This window comes from Rhagoletis pomonella, unplaced genomic scaffold (genome assembly GCF_013731165.1).
Source record: "Rhagoletis pomonella isolate Grant_MI unplaced genomic scaffold, Rhpom_1.0 Rhpom_scaffold_00007, whole genome shotgun sequence".
In the NCBI taxonomy this organism is placed as follows: Eukaryota; Metazoa; Arthropoda; class Insecta; order Diptera; family Tephritidae; genus Rhagoletis; species Rhagoletis pomonella.
The window spans coordinates 46,139,436-46,163,028 of NW_023458561.1; positions in this window are offsets into that span (position 1 = coordinate 46,139,436).

Below are 23,593 nucleotides of genomic sequence, written 5' to 3' on the forward strand. Positions count from 1 at the left end.
GTTATTTATTTTGTGTGGTACAGTGTTATTAGCCAAAAGAGAAAAATCATTCAATTATCCAAATACAGCCGACCTCTATCAGCCATTCCAGCTTTCTAAACACCATACTCCAGTTGAAATATCCAAGTAAATTCCAAAATCTTTAAGATTTGCGCCCCCTCACCACATAAATAAACATAAAAAATTATCATTACTTAATAATGAGTTCGTGCTTCCAAGCACAACGCGAAGAAATTACAATAACATTAAAAAACCAAAACATCAGCAAAATATTCACCGCTGCGTTAGTGTGTTGGGCAGAGAGCGTGTAGGCGTGAATAAATGTGTTGGTTGCCAACCGAGCTGACAAACCGCAATCAACTCGGCCAACACAACCCAGACTGGTAAACAGAGCCTCGTTCTTTGGATGAATGTGATGAAATACTCGTAGAGTGGTGGAAGCAGTGTTGCCAGGTTGACGATTCGTGACCCAATGGCGATTTTTCTTTATGTGCAAATTTGGCTGGTTCTCAACTATGAAAATAGTTACACAGACAACTAAAAATTGCAGTTTAAACACTTGTTGAGAGTTTATCACTTCTTCTAATACATACTTGTCGTATCGTAATTTTATCATGTGGCAGCAATAATAGCAGTTATCGACAAGTAATTTTCTGCTTTTTTTTATAACTATTTGTGTAATTTTTGGCGGTCAACTTCGTAGTTTTTGCGTTGTGACGTTTTGTACTAGTACATATTGGTGCAGTGAAATAAGGTCCGCGGACTTTATTTCCTAAAAAAATTAAATAAAGCCAGCGGGCATTATTTCCCTTTCGAAATGGAAATAAGTGAATTTCTCTTCTTATAATAAAGGGAAACAAATATTTAATTTAATGTAATCATCAAATTAGGTTTGATTAAGTATTGGAATAAAACACGAGGGGTTTTGAATGCATTCTAAAATGCAAGAGCCTTTCGTTATTTTTAGAAAATAAAGCCCACCCACAAAAGGAAATAATGCGGGCTTTGTTTCTTAAAAAAAGGAAATTTAAAAATTCGTAAAAAAGTTAAACTCTTTACGCATAGCAAACAGAAGTTAGAATAAATTGAAAAAAAAAAACAAAGGAGCTTTCTGATTCTATTTATTAATTTTTTTTATATGTTGACGATTTTTACAAGACGATTTGACGATTTTTGAGAACCAAACTGACGGTGTCCCACCTCAATCACCTGGCAACACTGGCGGTGGAAGGCAAACGCACAAAGTATGGAAGAGAGGTTTTTACGATTTTAATACGTAGAATATGGCACTGGCATATCCGCATCCGCCGTTAGCTATGGTGGACGCCGACAATGGCGCGCCTTAATTATAATTATGTGCAGTCTCAATTGTGCCACGCAGAGGCCAACTGCAGTAATAATGATAGCAACAACACTAACAAAAACAACTAAAGAATAGAAGATAAAAGTGTAGTGAAAGAAAAACAAAAACGCGTTCCAGCTGTAATGAGCAACAATGCTGCGGTTATAAGACAATAAGCATAAAACATGAAAACAACAACAAGAGCGGCAGTTGAAAGTCAGCCTTTATATATGTATGTAAGTACAGTCCGTAATGAAAATATGTACATAGATGCGAGTAAGTAGCATAAAAGGAAACAGAGTATTCCAGCCAGCTCGACGGCCGCAATGCTGCGCTCATCTCTCGCCTGCGCAGTTTTACTTTGTAAGTAATACTGTATGGGAATCCTCCATTCGCCTCCCACAAACACACGCCTTTTTTGTGGCCAGTGCTGCTGTATATTATTTTTTATTTCGTTTTGCGGTCGCGCTGTAGTTTAGCTGTTGCTGCTGCGGTTAACGGCCTCTAGCTGCCACACACACACACACACACACACCCGCCCACACACTACTCCGCACGCAACTCTTCATTATACGCGTGAAATGTCTTCATTAAAAGAAACTTAACTTTGGTCCGAGCAATATCGCAACAAGGGCACCGCACACCAGTCAGTGCTGGTGTGAAATATACGAATTAAAAGAAAATGGCGAGCGTGAAATTTATGAATAGGTATGTACATATTAAATCGAAAACACAAACGTCACAACTCAAACAATCCCAAATTTTCAGGAGTTGCATAAAATTACTTGATGCTGCGCAATCGACTCAAGTAAAACATGGGCAGCCTTAATGGCATTTTTCCAGTTAAAGAAGATAGTGCTGAAGAAGAAATCGTCACCACCAGCTTCTTCATTTCATCGCCGGTGGAAAATGCTGGTGGTAGCTAAGATCCTGGAATTGTCGTATTCCTAGTTGATAAGACTATTCGCAAAAAGGCCTTTGCTATAGAAGTTCAAGTGAGAACGCTTGGCTCTCTGCTCTTTGGGAAGATGTAATGCTGTCATTGGCCTATTGCTTTCCAGACATTTAAATTTTGGTAACAGACTCACTCACCGTCGCTCTAAACCTCAGCTACCGTCCAAGGGTTCATTATTGGTCATACTATCGTGGTGTATGTCCACTTCAGGATCGTTGGGCTGCATTCCGACATTTTCCAGCTAGACTCTTGTCCACGACTAGTTCCCTCATAACTTTTACGCGGCTACCTCCACACGAGTCTTTCACGAAACTTGTGAATCCAGAATTAAACCAAAACAGTTCAAGACGATGAAGACGTTAACCAAGACACCACCTGAAGTAAAATTCCTCGTTCCTGGGAGAGTCTGTCTTATAGCAACGGAAACGTTTGCCATTTTTGGGGAGCTGATATTTCAATACCTACTTTAGCGCACCAATATTTCGTTATGTCTTAACTTTTTTGCATTATAATGCAGAGGGTACTCCTGAGCTTTCTTTTAGTTGCGGTACATAGAGAAAACTATTAATATCGAGTAGCATTCATCAAATGCTCACTGATTAAATATAGGCCATACACAGCAAATTTGAGAGCAAGCTCTCAACATCTCTTTACCGCCTTTAATGATTCATTCATTCGCCAACGACCACGTTTCATCCAAACACTTTTAAGCAACACTTAATTTTATTTCAGTTAAACGTTCATTTTTTTGGTTGATTTTCGTCATAAAAAATTTACAGCACCAAATTATTCAAGCGATAAGCTTTTCAGGACCTTAACGACCTTAGCTGCGTATCAAAGTGAAGGACTTTTATTATTACTTTCGTTTAGCTTCTTACGTAGGACACCCGCTGTGGTGCTTACTTATCTGGCTACTCATAAAAACAGCGAAAAATCGTGCTCAGAAATACTTAGGTAATGAACTACAAATAAACAGCGATTGTGAAAAGCCAACACACTGAGGTATTTAGGAGAAATGCGCAAAGATTTACGTTTGCATACAACTTTGTAGTTTTGTACATTACGGCTATTCAACTCATTTTACTAAGTAAGTGAGTAGATATAATGTGCAACGAAAAAATACTCGAAAAATAAGCGTGCAAAGTAAACCACTACATACGTACAAATTTATTCTTTTCAGAAAAAAATATTAAATAAAATATACGTTGCATTAAATTTATATTCATCCATCGTAAAGTAGCCAACCCATCAACGAACCAAGTCATCGAGCAGACCGCGGAAAATCTAACAAAGAATTCAAATGATAATGGCCCAACTAATATGTATTGACCCTACCATTTTTAGCATACGTCCCAACCGCTCACTCAACTTAGCAGCACTCTGCCATCAACATAATTCTTCTTCTTTACTGTTGTCGCAATGTCGCACTGCCATAGTCGCAACTAAATTCCTTTCGTGGGCGACACTCTTTAGCTATTTCACCTACCCTTTTCTTTTCACTCATTGCCTTCGAGTTTCCAATTACGCATTCATTATGTTTATTAAGCATGGAAAAATTTTACCCAAAAGCGAAATTATCATGCGACCATACAGACTAAAGAATGCTTGCATATTAAAACATCGAAAATCCTTGGTCGGTTTGAGTTAAGACCAAAAAACTTTGGCACTTGCTTCTCACCCTTGCGAAGTACCGCCAATTACACATACCAAGAGAAGAGTTGCTTCATTAATTGGATTTTCTATCGTGTTTGTGTCTCCTTGCTTATCCTCCTACGGATGCTGAGACGAAGGATTTTTTCACCTGAAATGGCCGTTGTTGCAAACAGGACTTTAGATCTTTCGTAGAATATTTAACTCATTCGAACCATGGGTGTTGAGAAAGTGTATGTATCTGCGTCATGTAAAAATACGGACTTAATGGGAGATTTCTAGGGCGTAATCTTCGTTCGTCAAGAGAGATGTCGCCTTTTCAAATGTCTCCTGCTGGGTAATGCTGATTTTTAATTATGCAAAATCCTTCCCTACTGTAAAAAAATCGAAAGTTAAATAATTTAGGTAACTAGGAAATAAGTACTACTTTGGACTGAGTAGACAATTCAGGGGTAAAGTCCTCTCTCGACGTACGAAAACCACACTCAATAAGTCACTCATCATACCCGTGCTGGTATGTGGCGCAGAAGCATTGACAATGACAACGTCCGATGAGACGGCTCTTGGAGTATTCGAGAGAAGATTTACGGGCCTTTAGACATTGGCGACGGGGAGTACCGCCAACGATGGAACGATGAGCTGTATGAGCTTTACAACGACATGGGCATAGTGCAGCGAATTCAAATACAGCGGCTCCGCTGGCTTGACCATGTCGGTCGAATGGACACCAGCTCTGAAAGTATTCAACTCGGAATCCGCTGGTGGTCGCACCTCGGAACCCGCTGGTGGTGGAGAAGGACTTGGCTTCAATTGGCATTTCCAATTGGCGTCAGTTGGCACAGAAGAGAAACGACTGGCGTGCTTTGCTGCACTCGGCCAAAATCGCTTAGGCGCTTAAGGCGGATTCACCGTTCATGTGCGAACACTTTTTGTTAGTATTTTTACTCGTTTCTTTCCCACTTTGTGTCACTGAGAGCGCGACAAAAATGTGCTGAACACTCTTTGTTCGAATCAAATTGATTTTGATTTTCTGTCCGAACGTCTTGATGATTCGGGTTGCCGCGTTCCCCTTGCAGCGATTTGCTTTTGTTTTTTCCCTCAAAATCGTATGTAGGCAACAATATCATCAGCTGTTTGCTTCAGAATAAAATAAAATGTGCCGAACTGTACGGTGAACCGTACTTCAGCACCTTCTCCGACAAAAATGTTTTTATAGCAAATAAAAAGTTGTCCGGATACGAATGGTGAACCCGCCTTTACAGCGCCAAATAAGAAGAGGAAGAAGAAGTAGAAGGAAATAAATTGGTTTCCTTGACGTAGCAATGTGGATTAAATGATGATTTCAGCCTTCACCTCTACATGAACAAAGTTAAAACACACCTGTGTCCAATTTCCACCACATTGTCCATGGCCTTGGGTAAGGCAAATACTTCGGCTTGGTATACCAAAGCGGACATATTTCCCAAGAGAAAAGTGTACATTGTCTGTGTTAGCTTCGAAAAAAAACGCTTCTTCGCTGTGCCAGTTTTGAACTCATGAATAAAGATTCTTCATATAATATGTAACCCAGGAATCAGTATTGTTTTTATTAAGCCAGGTTTTAGCCTCATAATTGCAGTATATATTCAGCACAGTGAATGGTGAAATACTACCTACGAGGAGAGGCTGAAAAGTTTTGAGCCTAAGTAAGGTATTCTATTCATTGACTATCGTAATAAAAAAAAATTACAATGAACAGAGACGTCAAGCGGTTGTCGAGAAACGGAGAGGCCAAAGGAGTCCTGTTTTTGTTTGGCCTGGGCTAGACTGTTAGAACCCGCTTTTGCGGCTTTTAACAAATTCCTAATTCTTTGATCCTTTGAACCGCAATATCCTTCTGTGAAGAGAAGTGCACAGCGACGTAGGTAGCGACGGTGGTAGAAACATAAATCTGGTGGGTAATACGCTGTACTTGCGGTCAATGAACTTCGATATATTATTTTAGATCCAGCTCTAAATATCGGAAAATGCAAAAAGGTAACGCTCCTCCAAAAAAATGTACATATATATATTTTTTAAATTTCCTTTCAAAAATACTCAGAGGTGCACGGGGAACTTTTTTTTTTAGTACGTTCTAATATACATAAATCTTAAGTTCACAGTGCTTGCCTGTCTACTACTACATCTTAATTAAAATTCACTCTACGTCAACTGCAGGCGCCGCAGAAGTTCCTTTTCAAAATATGTACTACCCCTTTATTTGTAAAAGGCCACACAAACAACAAAAAATGCTCAACACATTGCCCGTAACGATTTCCTTTATTTTCGTTTGCTTGTTGTGCGTGAAATTATATTCTCATTAATTTCCGTTGGGCCAAGCATTTTTTATAACCGCCACTCGTCGTTGCCCACATTCCTAAGATTTTCACAAGTGCAGCTTACAAAAGTGAAATGTGAATTTTTTCCTTTCCAAATACCAGTGTATTTTCATGCTGATTTGCTAACTTTGCACGTTTAATTTCCAAAATTATAATTTGGGTAAAAATGTTGGAGAAAAAACATGCAAAATTAAAAATGATGAAGAAGTGAGAAAAAAGTAAAGCCAAGCTAAATGTTGGCGGACTGGGTTTTCAAGCGGCAAACACATTTTGTTATGTTTTGGCATAGCTTTCCGGCAAATCGTTGAATAAAAAGTATGAAAAAAGTACCGTTTATACACGAATGTTTATGCATGTACATTAGGGTAAATCACCAAAAAAAAAAGTTAGGGTTTTTCCACCGCAATTATAAATTGTATTATATGCCAAGACATCAGGCATAATATTAAAGGCTTAGATGAGTTGGATCGATTTGAAAATACATAAAACCTCATGAAAATCTGAAACCTCATTTTTTCAATTTTGTTTATACAATTTTGTTAAAAACTGTTATGCAAGCCTTTTAAGCTTAAACTCTTCTATGATCTAAGTTTTTTTTTTAGAAAAAAATATTTTTTAAAACGAATTTACGATTACGAATTATTACAAAAAAAAGATTTCTGAAGATATTTTCAAATACGTTCTGCTCACGTAAATCGAAGTATTTTTTCGAAAGATTTTGGCGGAAGTCTTAAAATATAATAATTTTTATATGTAAACCCGATTGAAAAATTGTATCGATTTTTTTATTTTTTTTGTATGAAGATTGATGCACCCTAATCTATCGATGTAGGCGTATATCAAGCAGTCTAGCCTTGCTAGTTATGCGCCCTCAGCTTTATGCAGACAGCGAGGGGGAGTTTCTTTTCTGTTCGTGGTTGGAGTTTGATGGAGTGTGTCTGATTTGAAAGAGTTTTTTGTTTTGCTGATTTCGGCAGCAGCTGTGCCGACAATCGACGTTAATTACCGTTGGTCATGAAATACGAAGTAGTATTGAAAAAACACCGTTGGGGTGGTGACTTGAAATGGGGCGAATCAAAATTAGGTCTGCCTCCTTATGGGGGGAGGGGGCTTGCTTGCTTGCTCTGACGTCAAGTTGATTTGCTGTGTCGGCTTTTTGGATATTTTCGGGGTAATATTGAAGGCAGTCATGAAGTTGCTTGTTGACATGACCTACAAATGGGAGACGGCGTAGAACACAAAAGTATTAAAGCAATTGTCAGGGGCGACAAACAACCTCTAGCTGTTGCGCGTCCCCACATTCGCTAATGGAAACCACTTTCCAAAAGCGTACATATGTATGTATTTAGGCTTGACGAATAACTTGGATACCACAACGTTTTGTCGTACTGTATTCACTGTTTGTTTCTTTGCTTTTTTTGAGCGTTTAAGCCTTTTTTGTAATTTCGTGTGTTGAACTGAATAAACGCTGCGCTCAGCGCTCATTAGTCATGCCAAAGGATATCAAAAATCAACACAGAATATTTCACAGCTGTCAGCAATTATGACGAAAAGTTGGGGTTCCACAAAGAAAAAACTAACCTAAAAAAAAACAACAAATTGGTGGCGGTACAAATTTCTCTGTTGTTCATATTTTATCAAATAATTAAATGAATATAAATTAAGCATTGGCTGTGAAAATTGAAAATTTGCCTATTCGCCAAGCCATCATAAAACGCAGCTGTGCTTTCTAGAGTTCAATGACTAAGCGTAGACTTGTTGAAGCAAAACAAAAAAAACAAAACAAAAATCACAACGAAAAGCAGCAAATTGAAAAATAGCCAAGCAATAAAGCTTGACGCATCAATAAATTGGTGAAATTCAATAAACGGCAATGGAAAAGTATTCGAAGTTCTTTTTGTGCCACAGCTGTGCTGTGCGATCGACCCACCAATCTGCCGTTGGCATTTGTGCATCCAAAAACTGCTCCCTTGGCGCATATTTACAACTATGATTTATCGTTTTTCTATGCTTTATTTATGCGTGTACATTTACATACATAGTACCTAGTCGTAACATACACAAATACATTTGTGATTGTGCAAATTTGCCGACAGTGTACATCATCAGTTCGATTTGCAACAAATCAATTGGAAGAATTCATATAGCTCAGCATGACAAATTTAATTCGTTCGCATTCACAAAGTGATGTAAGTTGAATGAGCATTTTGTTAGCGATTCATGTGTAAATTTCTCAAGCAAATCGTTTGCAGACAGTTTTTCTTTTGCTCTATTTGGTTTCTGTAAGTCACACAAATACTAGACAGAGTGTGTAGAAACTTTTCTATTTGTATAAGAATGATGAGGATATGTTTTTGGAATATAAGTTATGTGTGAGATAAAGTAGACAACGCACTGAGATTAATAAAATGAAATCACTGCCGGAGCTACCGTACTTTGAGCTCATCGAAAATTTTGTTGATCAACTCAGCGGTTTGCAGAGGTATTCGTAGATACTCGAGTAGCGAACACCATGAACTCTTCTCCATATGTATATTTTTCAGTGTTGCCCAGTGTTAGGCATGAGAAAACTTTCCACTTAGTATGTAAAAAATCTCATTTACTATCAAAACAAAATATTTTAATAAGCATATATCTAAAGGCAAATTAGCGCTTAAATTCATCATTAAGCATCTAATAAATATATGTAGGTAGCATCAAAAAAGTACCGGTAATTGTTAGATATAACATATTCTTCAACTCCTTCCACGAGTAACGCTTAACGTCCATTTGAATAAATAATTTTTCAAAATAAAAAATAAAAAAAAAAACATTGCTTGAATCGCCCTCGCAACAGAAATAACCCTTATTTTAGTCATAGTCCTAACATAAATTTTAACTATAATCTTAATCTTAATCTTAATCTCAATATTAATTTTAATCTTATTCTTAGTCTTAATCTTAACCTTAGTCGAAGTCTTAATTTTAATCTTTGTATAAATCGTGTGATTTGAAAATTATTGTGCTGTGTCACAATTATGATAGACAGTACAGGCCTGCGAAATTTGGTGACAGGTAATAAGATCAACGGAAATAAGGTCAATTGACTTTATTTCCCACCCTGGTGCGAAATAAAGTCAATTGACATTATTACCTTTTTAAAAACGAAATAAAATCAATTGACGTTATTTCTCTTTCAAACATTAAATTTGCTTAGCTTCGCGGCGGCCCGCGTCAGCGCGCCACACCGCGCGCGTCGCGCTCGCGCTCGCGTCCCGCGTACCCAGCGCGACCGGCGCGCACACCACGTCACGCTACGCCGCGGCCCCCCCCGGCCACCCCTTCCCCGTCTCACGACGTGCTGTAACGCAGGTAGATTTATTTTTTGTATACGTTGAAATAAAATTTGTATATATTTTAAACATCGAGCGTTTATATTCAATAATACCCCCTATCTGCACACTTTTCACAAAGATGGGATTCTGATATAAAAATCCACCTAAGCTTTAACTGTCATCAGTGATATTAATGTTACCTTATATAACGACAGGTAATAAGTCCCAGATGTTTTCTAAAATCACAAATTAGTTTTTGTGCAAATTGCCGATAGAGGGTATTAATGAATTCAAGCCCTCGATATTTCACATTTTTATATTTGTAAGTTATTGGAAGCAGGGATGCCAACTTGGCTCAAACCGTGCCATTTGTTCCTATTTTACTTCAAATGGCACTTAATTTTTCAATTTGGCACAAAATGCCAAAATGGCACTTTTGTAAAAAAATAATATTTCAATACAGTTTTGTGAAATCCTTTGCGTGCACTTCTTTTGCTCAACTAAAATTTTCTAATTTATAAAGGCTTTTCGACTGGTTTATCTTATTTTATCATTGCACTTTTGTTTTGAAATTGTGGCTTTATTTTATTGCTAAATGTGAATGATTAAAAGGAATTACACCTTTTTCGCACTTTTATTTTTCTATTTGGCACATTTTGGCACTTTTTTTATCCTCAGTATGGCACCTCATAACTAAGGAGAGTTGGCAGCCCTGATTGGAAGATTTCTGCTGTGTTTTGAGGCAACAACTTGTCTGCAGTAAAAAAGCATATAATTTGTGTTTCAAAAGTGTGTGAAAACCAATCCATTAACTTATATGATCTCGGTTCCGATATTAAATAATCAATAATTGTTTATACCCGCATTTTGGCACATTGGCTCGTTGAATGTGCCATCTAATAAGTAGTGTCGTCGTTCTCCTTAGCTGCTTTTAATTGACTGCTGGCGGAGGCATAAATACAGTGTAAGAAAATTCATTTTTTATAATTGTTTCCTTATAGAAAAGTTGGGTTCTTTTCCACCTTAGACATTCCGAATTCGTTCAAAATATGCTAGTTTAAAACACAGAATTCTTTCAGTGCTCTTCCGGGGTTTTTGGACATGTACTGATTCTTCAATTTAATAGTGTTCGCTTTATTTTTGTAGAAACGAAAAATGTTTTGCAAGTTATGGATCATTTCTCCACTCTTTCTTCAAATATTTCTCATATTCCAGCTGTGCGCAGGCGTTTAGTTTTTCGCATCGTGTTTTTACATATTCGTAATTAAAATTTTTTTTTAATAGAATCACTTGGTGGTAGTTCATGATTGTGTGTGGATTAATATCACAACATTGAGGATTTGGCAAAAGCCTTTTTCTTCTATTAAAAAACAACACTTACGGGGCAATGTTTATTGTAAGAACAACATTTTTTTCTATGAATCGACATACTTTAAGCATTGATGACGCTATTTCCATTTGAATGAGGAAATAGCCTCAATGACTTTATTTCCAAATTTTTGTTGACTTTATTTCGCTTTTGAAAAGGTAATAATGTCAATTGACTTTATTTCGCACCAGGGTGGGAAATAAAGTCAATTGACATTATTTCCATTGACCTTATTACCTGTCACCGCGAAATTTTACTTCTTTACCCCAATAATTAGATTAATCCTGCAAAAAAATCGCGACTAATCCATGCATGCGTGTAAAGAGTACTCCCTAAGGACCAAGGAGTACTCCAAAATTAACCACAATTCATATAAAAAATATGGTCCAATGAACATTGCGATGTCCTAGGGCAGGACCATATACTCCATCCCTGCATTACATCAGAGTAGCACAAAACTACTCCAACATATTAACAATGGCATTGTTGTTATATTTTTTCGTTTGTACACGCTTTTGTTCTTCACTTCTCAAATGCTTTTTCGAAATTAATAAAAACCAAGACAAAAATTAAAAATTACATGTTGCCTCTGACGGCATTCGAACCCGAACATGCTGGGAGCTAAGAACTAACAGCGAGTATCTCTACATGTTCAGCTACAGCCAGACATGCAAATGTGCTTTCAAATGCTCAACTTCAATCACATTTCGTTAAAACACGAGCAGTGATCGGATAACAAACAATAAGCTGGCGCAGATACACGAGTTGGTCCGCTACAGCATGACAGAGGAACACTTTTGTAAGTACTCCAGTATACCACAAATAGACTACATGGTCCAACGATTTTTGCAGGGAACTATGTAGGTATGTTAAATTAAAACAAATCGTTGTTTGTTTTCTAATGACATGCATATGAGAGAATTTTTAGAAATTTTCATGAAAAGCCAAATAATTACACTATGCGACAGTCAAAATCGGGATGGGATGAAACCAACGGGAAATGTTATATCGGTCAAAAATAAGTTATACGTGGCCCGGCGTTTCGCTGGGTCACGTCTAGGAATCGAGATATATCGATTTGAAGTTAGTACCTATCATATAGGGGAAATTGTCACCTTTTTTTGAGATACCTTCACTTAATTGTGAATAAAAGCGAAACGCGTCCATCGATTTTCATGATCTATGTCTCATTTTGCTTAAAGGTTATGTAACTTTGCGTGAAAGTAATACTACTTGCCTTTTTTCCGTTTTGGATTTTTTATGAATTTAAAAAATAAAAAAATTTAATATTTTAGGCAAAAAATATTTTTTTTCTTCATACATTTATTTTTACCGGCAAAACTGTTGATTATATAGAAAAACGTTATATGAACAGATTAAAGGAATTGTAATTTTTAATTTTTTTAAATTTGTTTGAGCAAAATCGGACTAGTGGTTCTCGAGTTATGTCAAAAAAAGACCACCAAAGGTGACAATTTCCCCTATATGATAGTTACTAACTTCAAATCGATATATCTCGATTCCTAGACGTGACCCAGCGAAACGCCGGGACACGTATAACTTTTTTTTTACCGATATAACTTTCCCCGGTAGTTTTAACCCTTCCCGATCACTGACCCCTACCATTTGTCTCACAGTGTTATTAATTTAAAATTACATACTTAGGGCGTGTGTGAATCGGTAACAAAGTTCTATGGGCAGAGCTGTTGAATAATATTTTTACTATGGTGAGACAGTTTTGCCAATCTGTTGTGTGAAATGAAATCTTTTTTGGCAGCAGTAAATTTTTGATAACCGCAGATTTATGCGGAATAAAATATTACAAATTGAAGTAAAATTAATATTTTAAGAACACATCTACCATCGTTGATTGCAATTCATCAATTTAAGCTTTTATTTGACGAAAAATTACACACATCAACAATCTTTGCGGTTGTCAAAATTTTCTATGCATTTGTCAAAAATTTCACTAGCCTCATGAGCTACTGAAATTTTATTCACCTCATAGTGGTCAAAAATTTATTCGGCGCGAGCTTTGTTACCGATTCACACACGCTCTTAATCAGAAATATTTAAGCAATTCCGCAGTTAACGCTATTAATATGCGGTAACTTTATGAAAAATTAAAACAAGTAATTTTCTCTGAAAATTTACGTTATAGGTTTTTTATAATTTTTTCGTAGCTTACTACCACAAGCCACCCAAATATGTAGCTAATTAGTTTCTCAGGGGGAAAACCACGCATGCCTGTGTAATTTTTTATATGCTTGTCAATAAAGGCGTATATTTCGTACCAATAGGCCAAATAAAAAGTTGTACAAATGTATCGATAGTGTGATCTGGCCTTAAGTCACATTTCAAAAAAAAAAGATGACTTGTGTTAAATAAAAAACGCGTCAAGGGCCCTTAGAAAGGAACAGAAATATACATACAGTGACTCAAGCAACGGTTAATATGTTGATTTTTTTAACCGACTTCCAAAAAAGGAGGAGGTTATCAGTTCGTCGGAATATTTTTTTTTTTATGTATGTTACCGCATAACATTGGACCACGTCAACCGATTTCGATAATTCTTTTTGCATCGGAAAGGTAGTGTCTCAGAAGTGGTTTAGAATCTGGTTTAGATCCGATCATTGGATCATGAAATATATATATATATGTATTTTTTTTAAGTCGTTTATATATTTTTTTTAAGTCGTAAAGTTTTCTATAGACACCATTGATTAGCCAACACTTAGCGACTACCGAAACGAACGAACCTAATGAGGTACAACCAAATTTGCCATCGTTCATCGCTACTAGCTAACTTTGTTGTTGCTTTCACAAACAAAACTTTTCGTTAATGGAGCGGAACTCAAACATAGCGAGCATAGGAGTGCGAATCGGAGGAGGTTTATAAAAATACTGTTCATGATATAACCAAAACCGTGTAAATCAAGGTTTTGTACTTTATAAAAAGCTTATAAAAATTCGAACAAATTTTCTCACAATTTTTTAACTTTTTAGGCGCCAAATGCAATAAAACTGCGTTCTTACTTTCTTTCTTTCAGACGTAAAGATTTTTTTAAGGACTTAGAAATTTCAAAGATATCATACCAAATGAAAGTGAAAATTTTGTAGAATTTAAAACAATTAAAAACTGTTGGTTCAAATTTATTTTTAATTTTAATTTTTAGTTTTAATTATTTTTTTCTTAAACAAATGAAGTTATAAAAATGAAATTCGAGGATTGGGCCATGTGCAGTCGGTGCCAAAAGTAAGTGTACACCTTGTTATTATATAAAATTTACAATTATTTTCGTGCAAAATTTTTTTCATTAATTATTTGTGAAAATATAGTACATTCTATAACATATGTAAACCATATAAATCAAAGTTTCACACTTTATATAAAGTTCACAAAAATTCCAACAATTTTCATCAAAATTTCAAAGCTTGTATCCAGAATTTATAAAAAAAAATTTGAGTATGCAGTTTTGTAGCCCATTCAATTTTATTACAACAAAGTGCAAGTTTCAAGTCGCTAGATATTGCCGTTGGTTTTTTACAACGCTTTTATCAACTTGCAATGTTGTGGCTCCAGAAACTTTCAATGTTGTGGATCCAGAAACTTTCAATGTTGTGTGTCCGACACCATAAAACCTTTGCTTTGCAAAGTTCCTATAAAAAAGTCTAGTGCATAGGGCGACATCTGTAGTGAATAGGGCGACATCTAGACGCCCTATGTACTACGTTCGCTACAGCGGAAATAGACGATACGCCATTTCTTTAAATAAAATTAATTGGTGCTCGTTTGTATGTACATACATATGTAAATGCATGTGTGTGCACCTTTCTATTAATATCGTTGAATTATTTTAATATCTATTGCAACATTTTATTCAGACAGGACTAAAAAGTAGAAAATAAATAATATAAAAAAACTTTTTAATATACAACGCTTTTATAAATGGACTAAAAAGTAGAAAATAATATTTCTCAGTCCCATAGAATTTGTTTTGATAACTTTTGATTTTGAAATTTTAGCAAAAGTCGTTATAACCAATTTATGAGATTGAAAATGAAAAGCGTGGGGCGCATGCAATACGAAGCATTATATTTAATTGACAATAGGCAAACTACATAACATAGACCTAAAATTTCTTCAGCGAAAGTACAAATTTGAGATCGATTTTAAGCGGTCGTTATTCATATATCCACATACATATGAACATATATTACCCTTCATATCAATTCAGGTGGCTATTATATGCGCCCCACGCTTTTCATTTTCAATCTCATAAATTGGTTATAACGACTTCTGCTAAAATTTCAAAATCAAAAGTTATCAAAACAAATTCTATGGGACTGAGAAATATTATTTTCTACTTTTTAGTCCATTTATAAAAGCGTTGTATATTAAATAGTTTTTTTATATTATTTATTTATAATTTTTTTGTTGAGGTTGTTGCGCGTTTTCTTCCATATAACGCGTGAGCAAAACTTATTTTTATATAAATACTTAAAAAGTAGTCCTTCCTAGCAGGCCCTAGTCAAACATCAGTCTGCCAATCAATGTCTGATTCAAATCGAGACTAAATCGAAAGGAAATGTATTAAAAGCAACGCAAAATAAATGACAGCAAACATCATGTCACTTGTTGTCCAAATTCCATTTTATGTATAACTTATTCAGCTTAGTTTGACATCGTTGACGAACAAAAGCGAAATGTAACATAACATTTAGATTACCCCTACCGCAAAAAGACTAACTAATTCTCGCCCACTCCCAACCAAAAGTACAAAACTTAGGTAGTCGCACTAAGAAAATTAACTTAAGCATGCAATAGGCGGTGGCGATAAAATAACGGAAATACGAATATATTGAAATGGGCAATGCGAACTGATTAAGCCAATTAGTCTGCAAGAATCGCACATTTATTTACTCATGTTCCAACGGGAATTAATTACGACTAAGAAAATATGTTAATTTGTCATGCGAAATAACTGCAGTGTGAATGGGTGGGCTGGATAGCCGTGGTTGATTTTTTTTTTTACGGTGGATTTTAGTTTCGCTTAGTTGTTCGATGCCTTTTTAAAAGGCAAAGTTAAAATATATATAAATGAACCGTGTTACCGCAGTACCGGTAGAGCACAGAAAACTCGCAAGTATCGAAAAAATAACGAAAAGCGAGGAAAACCTCTCGCCAAGATCCATCAAATTTCAGCAAATTGCCAAAGACTTTCTAAAAAAACCCAAATGATTGCGAGAAAACCTAACGAAAATACCGTTAAGTCCTGAAAAAGCCAAACAATCGTGGTTCATTTCATTTTGTGTAATCCCTAAAAAGCAAGCAAAAATTACTATTATCACCTGCTCAAAGAAAGTCCCACAAAGTCGGAAAAGCTCTCGAAAAGATTATCTAGCAACTTCTGGAGTATCCGGAAAATTTCTCGAAAAAAATGGAAAAATGCTTTCCCTTTTCACATTAATGCCTTTAAAATAAAATTAAAAGCAAAAGTTATCGATTGTTTATTGCTCAAAATATATTGCGTAAATTTTTACTTTTGTTTTTGCATTAAAAATATAATAACAGCGCAATTCTGTCTAAAATAATTACAAGTCTTACAAAAAAGCTCCCTTGCCGAGTTTCATGTTGTAAAGTCCAGAAGAACCTCGGACAGGGGAAAATTTTTTTTATTCGTAATTACATTTTTTTCTTGTTCTTAATTAATTTTTTACATTTCATTTTCTTAAAAGGAGAAATATATTTTGATTTCATTTAATTTTAATGAATTTTTTTTAAATTTAACTTTTTCTTTATTAATATATTTTATTTATTTTATTGTTTGAAAACAAATTTTTTTTACTTTGATTAAATTTTTAGAAATTGCATTAAGAAAAATATTTTTTTTTTGATTTCATTTAACTTTTAGAATTTTTTTTATTTCTTAATTTTTTTCTTTTTTAATTTTATTTTGCTTTATTTTTTAGATACTATTTTAAAAAGATGTTTTGGCAAACTTAATTTTATTTTAAAAAAGCATCTGATTTTAAATTTGTTTGTTTTTTTCTTTTTTATTTTAATTTAATTTTCTTTAAAACTTTAGATTTAATTGTTGCAAAAAGAAAAATATTTTTTTTTTTATTTCATTTAATTTTTAGGAAATTAATTCATTTTTACTTTCTTTATTTTTTAATGTAATTTTTTTTTTTAAATTTAATTTGGCTATATTTTTAGACTTTACTATTTTAAAAAGAAATATTTTTTTTTCATTTTTTATTTCAATTATTTTCTGTTTTTTGATTTAATCTGTTTTGTAACATGGAAAAGTAGATCGACCAGCCTACAACAACAATCACATTTAATCCTTTTTCTCTTTTAATTAAATTTTCTTTTAATTTTTATTGTTTTAAAGAGAAAATTATATATTTTTCTTACATAATTTAGTTTTTAGAAAAATTATTGAGTAACGTTAAGGCTTCCTCATTAGCAGAGAAGATTAATTCTTTCAAAAGACAAGTTAGTTACCAGAATTGAAAATTGTCTTACGAAGAACTTTCGTGAGTTAAGAGACATTTGCCGCCAGAACTGCCCTGTAAAATTCTGAAATATTCTGCTAGTAACTCTGAAAAAAGTATACAACATATACAACAATTTTTTTCACTATTTTATTTCAAAAACTGCAAATAACTTTTATCCATGCTATACAAATAAACTGCAAATAACTTTTATCCTTGCTAGTACAGTATTTTGATACGGACACGAGTTATTCAAAAAACTTTTCCTGTAACTTGTGAGCATACTTGAATTTTTTGCCGGCGAAATAATTTCACAGAGGCTCAGAGCACAGGTCATTTTGATATTGCTGGCAAACCTTACTCTTTAGCTGCCTCCTATTGTAAGTTGCGGTTACAAATAGCAATTCGAGCTGATTAAGCCAATTAATTTGCGTAGCTTACATTTTCTCATGTTTCAATGGAAATTTATTTGGATGGCTACAATAATAAAATCCCTTTACTTACCAAACAAAATCTGAGTATTCGTGTCTGTGGTAGTAACAAGCACCGCTGCTTGCTGGCTTAAATCAATTTTATTTTTACGAAAAGCTTGCAAGCCTCAGCTTACAGTTTTTTCTATTACTTTTACTCAACCTTAAATTGCGTGTTTGCATAGAAGCATTGTAGGAAAATTTTTAAAGAAACAGTAGAAATAGCTTATGACTTTTTGGTAGGCCTCCAGGGATCCTAGCGGTTTCACATTCATTGAGAAATTTAGTTGCATACCGATAAGGGATGCTCATTGATGCACCTACCGTGTCCTCTCTTGGAAGGATGTGGGTTGTCGTACCTTTTATACCCAATTTGTCAACTCTGCAGATGCCCTTGATGCCAACATGATACTTTAAGGGCTTAGTGCTAGAGTTGACTGACTATTCACGGAACCGGTTCTCTCCCAACTGGCCACAAAACATTGGAGAATCGACTTTGAAGGTACAACTCGCAGCCCTGACAAGAGGGGTGTTTTCTCTTCACTTCTATGAGTAGGGACGGTAAACCAACAGTTGCGGCGCTAGGCAGTGGCATAGGCATATTAGGTTCGTACATATGCCGATTATGTTCCGGTAATAGTACAGGAGAAATTTACTCAAACCTTGTGAGATCTAATCCAAGCAGCTATTGCTTCTTACCTGGACCAAAAACTGTTGTCTTGATGTGAGCCCATCTAAACTTGAGCTAGTCATCTTTACCAGACGGTACAAAGTAACTGCAAAGTGCACCTATGACGTTAAACATTACCATAATAGTCCTCCTGGGATATATCCCCAAAAGAGTTCATCGTCCAGAGTAGACGTCGCAAGTTCCTATAGAAAATAAGCTGAAAAACAGGGCCGTCTTAAGATTTATGCAGTTGTCCAACTTTCATCTCAAGTATAGCAAGTGAACAAGATGTCTCGGGAGTAGGTGTGTGCCGGAATGGCATCGATTTGTGGCAGCCTTCAATGCGGACTTTCCACCAAGACTCTGTCCGATCTTATCGAATTCCCGATCGGAGTCTAGTCCGCTATCCTACGAGTATTATCAACAATTTCGAATTAATTGAAGAAAATAATTTTTAAGCAGTGAAATTTCCTGCAGGTCTCCTTTTACATTCTCAGAACTCGTGTATGCATATCTAGCTATTAGGCTGTGGGACTATCCGTATATTCGGGTGTCCGGAAATCCGTTCGGATATTCGCGTATACTGATAAAATCTAGTTATCCGTATATCTCGTTAATATCCGTTCTCTTTCGCTATTCGGTTATTATCCGTTAATTTTTTTTCTGATATCCGGTCAATATGCGTTCATGTGGTTATATTCGAAAATATGTGTTTTTCTTCCATTCTGTTTGTTCCATTCCATTTAGTTCGGAACTATCGAAAAAGGGATGCAGCGGGGGGCAATTGACACTTCCTAGGACATCGCCATGTTAAATTCGCCAGTTGTTTGCATGCAAAAAAGATCTATCGCGAACCAGTATGGGGTCTAAATGTTCAGAACTAGAGATTTTTCCCACAGGGTTTTTGTAAACTCTTCCCCGTCACCCAGGTCAATTTATGTAGGCTTCTTTTTACACTTGTTTTGTGCAGTATACTGTATACCAATTTTTGTATGTAATCCGTAACTTAATTCCAAATAAAGTTGCCAACTTACGTATAATAAAGTTCATACATACATACATACGCATAAGTACCCGCATGTGCTAATGTATGCACATATGTATGTACATGTGTATGTGAGACTTCCTGCTCGATTTACTCAGTAATGCTTGACGAACAAACACTTTCCGGTTGGCCATAATATGCTGACTAACAAACGGCTCATTTGCCTCACGCCCTTACCACTCTCATTTTCCACAATGTCCGCCAAATACCATTTAGCTTTACATTAAATTCACTTCCTACTCGTTTTGCACTTGCTTTCCACACTCACTTACTCACATACCCGTATGTGTGCTTGGCTTAATCGCTGCTTACTCGCCCCCTATTTCTCGATACTATACTCGTTTGTATGTATGTGGACAGATGCTGATTTTCTGCTGCCAGCTGGTCTGCCTTTTTGTTGTCATGGCTTGCCACACTTGCCTCTAACACGGGTATTCATTTATGCAAGTATGTACACGTATATTCGTTTCTCTCCATCCAGCCTTCTTACATACAAACAAATGTCCTTCATCCATTTTGACATGTGAATGTATGTTTGTATATGTATATATATGTACATTTTTTTTGTAATTTGTCTGCCTGTAAAAATGTTAATGACAATCGTGCAAATGCAATGGCACAGCTTACCATAATGGTAATGATAGGCAACATTTACAAGCTTTCTTTCGGACATTGAATATAGCAAACATAGTCGTATATTAAGGTAAATCACTGAGAAAAATTGGTATGTAGTTATAGAAAAATCATCAACACGATATTTGTCAAATGTATCCCACCTCTGTCTTCTTTTTAACTAGACTTTCATCGTCATTTAAAGGCGTCCACTTCTAAAAGATTCTCTCAAGTTGCTTTCACTTTGGGAAAACAAAAAATCTGACAAAAATGCATATCTCTAGGCAAAAAGCATAATTTTGCCATTAGATTTATGATTACTAAGGCTGAAAGCGTACATCGTTTTTTTTTTTTTTATCGGAACTAAAGATAAACTACGACTGACGAAAGAAGCAATCACAACGCACATATGTATCCGCCATTAAACTGTTTTCATCTTTACTTACATCTGCTTTAAGTCTGCGCGATTTATGAATAAGATGTATAATGTTGGGTGTCAAAGAGCTCAGTTGTTTTTATGTCTTCAGATCCTCGCAAAAAAAACTGCATAACTAATGTTTTCAAAAGCGGCGCAGAGTCACTAAAAGTGTTCCGCCGTCTCAAGGCAGGAACGGCCAACCGAGTTGTTATGCATGCCGATCACAGTCAGTTGTTTGGTCCACAAATTTTCTGCAGTCACAGAGCTAAACCCTCTGAGATTAAGAACGACGTATGTTTTGAACACCGGCAGCCCCTCGAAGACTCCCAGTCATTGCCGAGGGACATATGTATTCACCCGGCTTCTGGCAAAGGCTTCGATTGACCAAGGTGGTACGACAACTGGTTGGCAAAAGAATGCTCTGGCCATAGCCTTATCTATCCAAATAGTCAAATGACTCAATACGATTACCAGATACTCCCAAGCGAGCCGACATACAGAGGAAAGTAGTCAGAGGTCTGGCGAATGCTTGGGGTGCAGCTTGACTGTCACTACAGACACGTGAACTCCTTCCTCTCGACATATTTTCCACCTCGTAGTCCATGGATTTGAGGGATAGAAATACTTCGCCTTGAAATACTGAGGCATGTCATCTTCTATGTAGACTCCAAATCCAGAACCTGCATCGGTTTTAGGGACGGCGAGTGTCCTTTGGCTATTGATTGAGAGTCTGCTTCACCATATTACTGATGCATAACTGATAATTGGTGCCTTCAGTCAGGGGAAACTTTAAGAGATACATACAATGGCGAATATATAAATAGGGAAGAGATATTTTAGTATTGTTTGGCAATTTCCCTCTTATTCTTTTACTTAATGCTTAGTATGTTTTTATGAAAATGTAGCTCGTAGTTCAACAAAAACCGTGTAAGTCAAAATTTCAAACTTTGTACAAAAACTAGGAAAATTCGACAAAGTTTCATCAAAATTTTAATTATATTTCTTAGAAACATTCTGAGCAAACAGTTTTGTAGCGCATTCAATTTTAGTGTTATAAAGTGCAAGTCTAAAGCAGCTGGGTGTTACCGCTGGTTTTTGGCATTTTTTTTTTTCTTTTTTTTTGTGGAAGGTGTTGCTGATTTTCTCCAAACAAAAAAAATTGTCAAGCATACTTCGTATGGAAGAAAATGTGTGAACAAAAGATTCAACGGTAAGTCCCAGCTACTTAGAACTTGTATTTTGCTATACTAAAAGTTGACTGGTTACAAAGCTGTATACTCAAATGAATTCTCAAAACTTGGTTAAAAAAAATTTAATTATTATGAACATTTCTGGAATTTTTATAAATGATCTACAAAGTTTGAAAGTTAGATTTACATAGGGTTTTTGAAATAATGAGCCATATTTCTAAAACAAAAATAATAAACATTTCTTACACAAAGAAAAATAGTTAAAACTAAAAAAATGTATCTTCCCTATTTACATTTTCGCCACCGTAATTAGTCGAATATCTACCGTTTTACTTAACACGTCGTTTAACTCAAAAGGTACAAAATTTCTTACAGGAAAATCATCTGCATTGTCACTGAAATGTCACAACAAGTTTTTATATCTGTGAAGGTCTTTGGAGGATTTGGAATTGACCCGATACATTCCAATGTGTCGATAAATTTCGCTATGTGAAATCCGATAACTCAATGAAATTCGATAACTCGACAAATTTCGATACATTTCTATGACTGTGCATTTCGAGGGCTCGATAAATTCTGGAAACTCAAAAACTCGATAAACTTTTGATACCTCTATAAGTTTCGATAACTTGCTTAATTTTTATAGCTCCTTATTTTTCGATATCTAGTGATAAATTTCGATAACTCGTTACACTCTGGTAACACGATGAAATTCGATAAGCAGTGCTAACTCGATAAGCTTGTATAACACTGAAATTTCGATGACTCGATATATTTTCAAAATTCCTATAGCTTAAGCTTCATTTCATTAAATCGGCAAATTTCAGTAAATCATTAAATATCGATAACTCGATAAGTTGAAAATTTCGATGCATTACGATAACTCGATAAATTTCGTTAACTCTATAAGTAATCATAATTCAATAAATATCGATAGTTTCATAAATTTCATTTACTTGACAAACTCAATAAATATTGACCAATTTGAATAATTCGATACGTTGCTATAACTTAATAAGCATGGATAACTTGAACTTCGATAACTACAAACTTCGATGATTCGATAAAATTCGATAAGTTGATAACTTTCCATGATATAATATTTTATGGCTGAATTTATTTCGATTCCTATCGAAAAATCAATAAATCTTCTTACCTTATCACTTTCGTCTTTATGTTCAACTTTGCCTTCACTTTTTTGCATTAATCGTTTTTATTATTTATATCTTCTAATACGAAGTAAAAACAATTCGAAAACAACTCAAACTCAACAGGTTGCAACAACTATTCACAAATACTGAAATTTTTTAAACAAAAGTTTTGGCCGTAATTTTCAACCACCTTTGAAACCATAAAATCTCTGCTCATCTACAAAAAATACGTTTCCAATGAAATCGGTTCGGTAAAACTTGTGTTAGCATATTAACATAAAGATATTAAAAAAATTACAAAAAAGTTGTTTCCCCAATTTTTACCAGTGTACTTCAATTAGCAACTCACTTTGGTGAAACAAGGTAATTGCGGCCCGAAATGGACATACAAATTAAGTAAATGAGGACATGAAAATGTATTAGCATGCGTTCAAAACAATAAGCTGCTTTTACTAACTGTACTACTCTGCTCTTTCACTATATACCTTCTATTTGCATAAGCTAATAAATACACAACGAACGCACAAGACCATTTGATTATCCGCATAT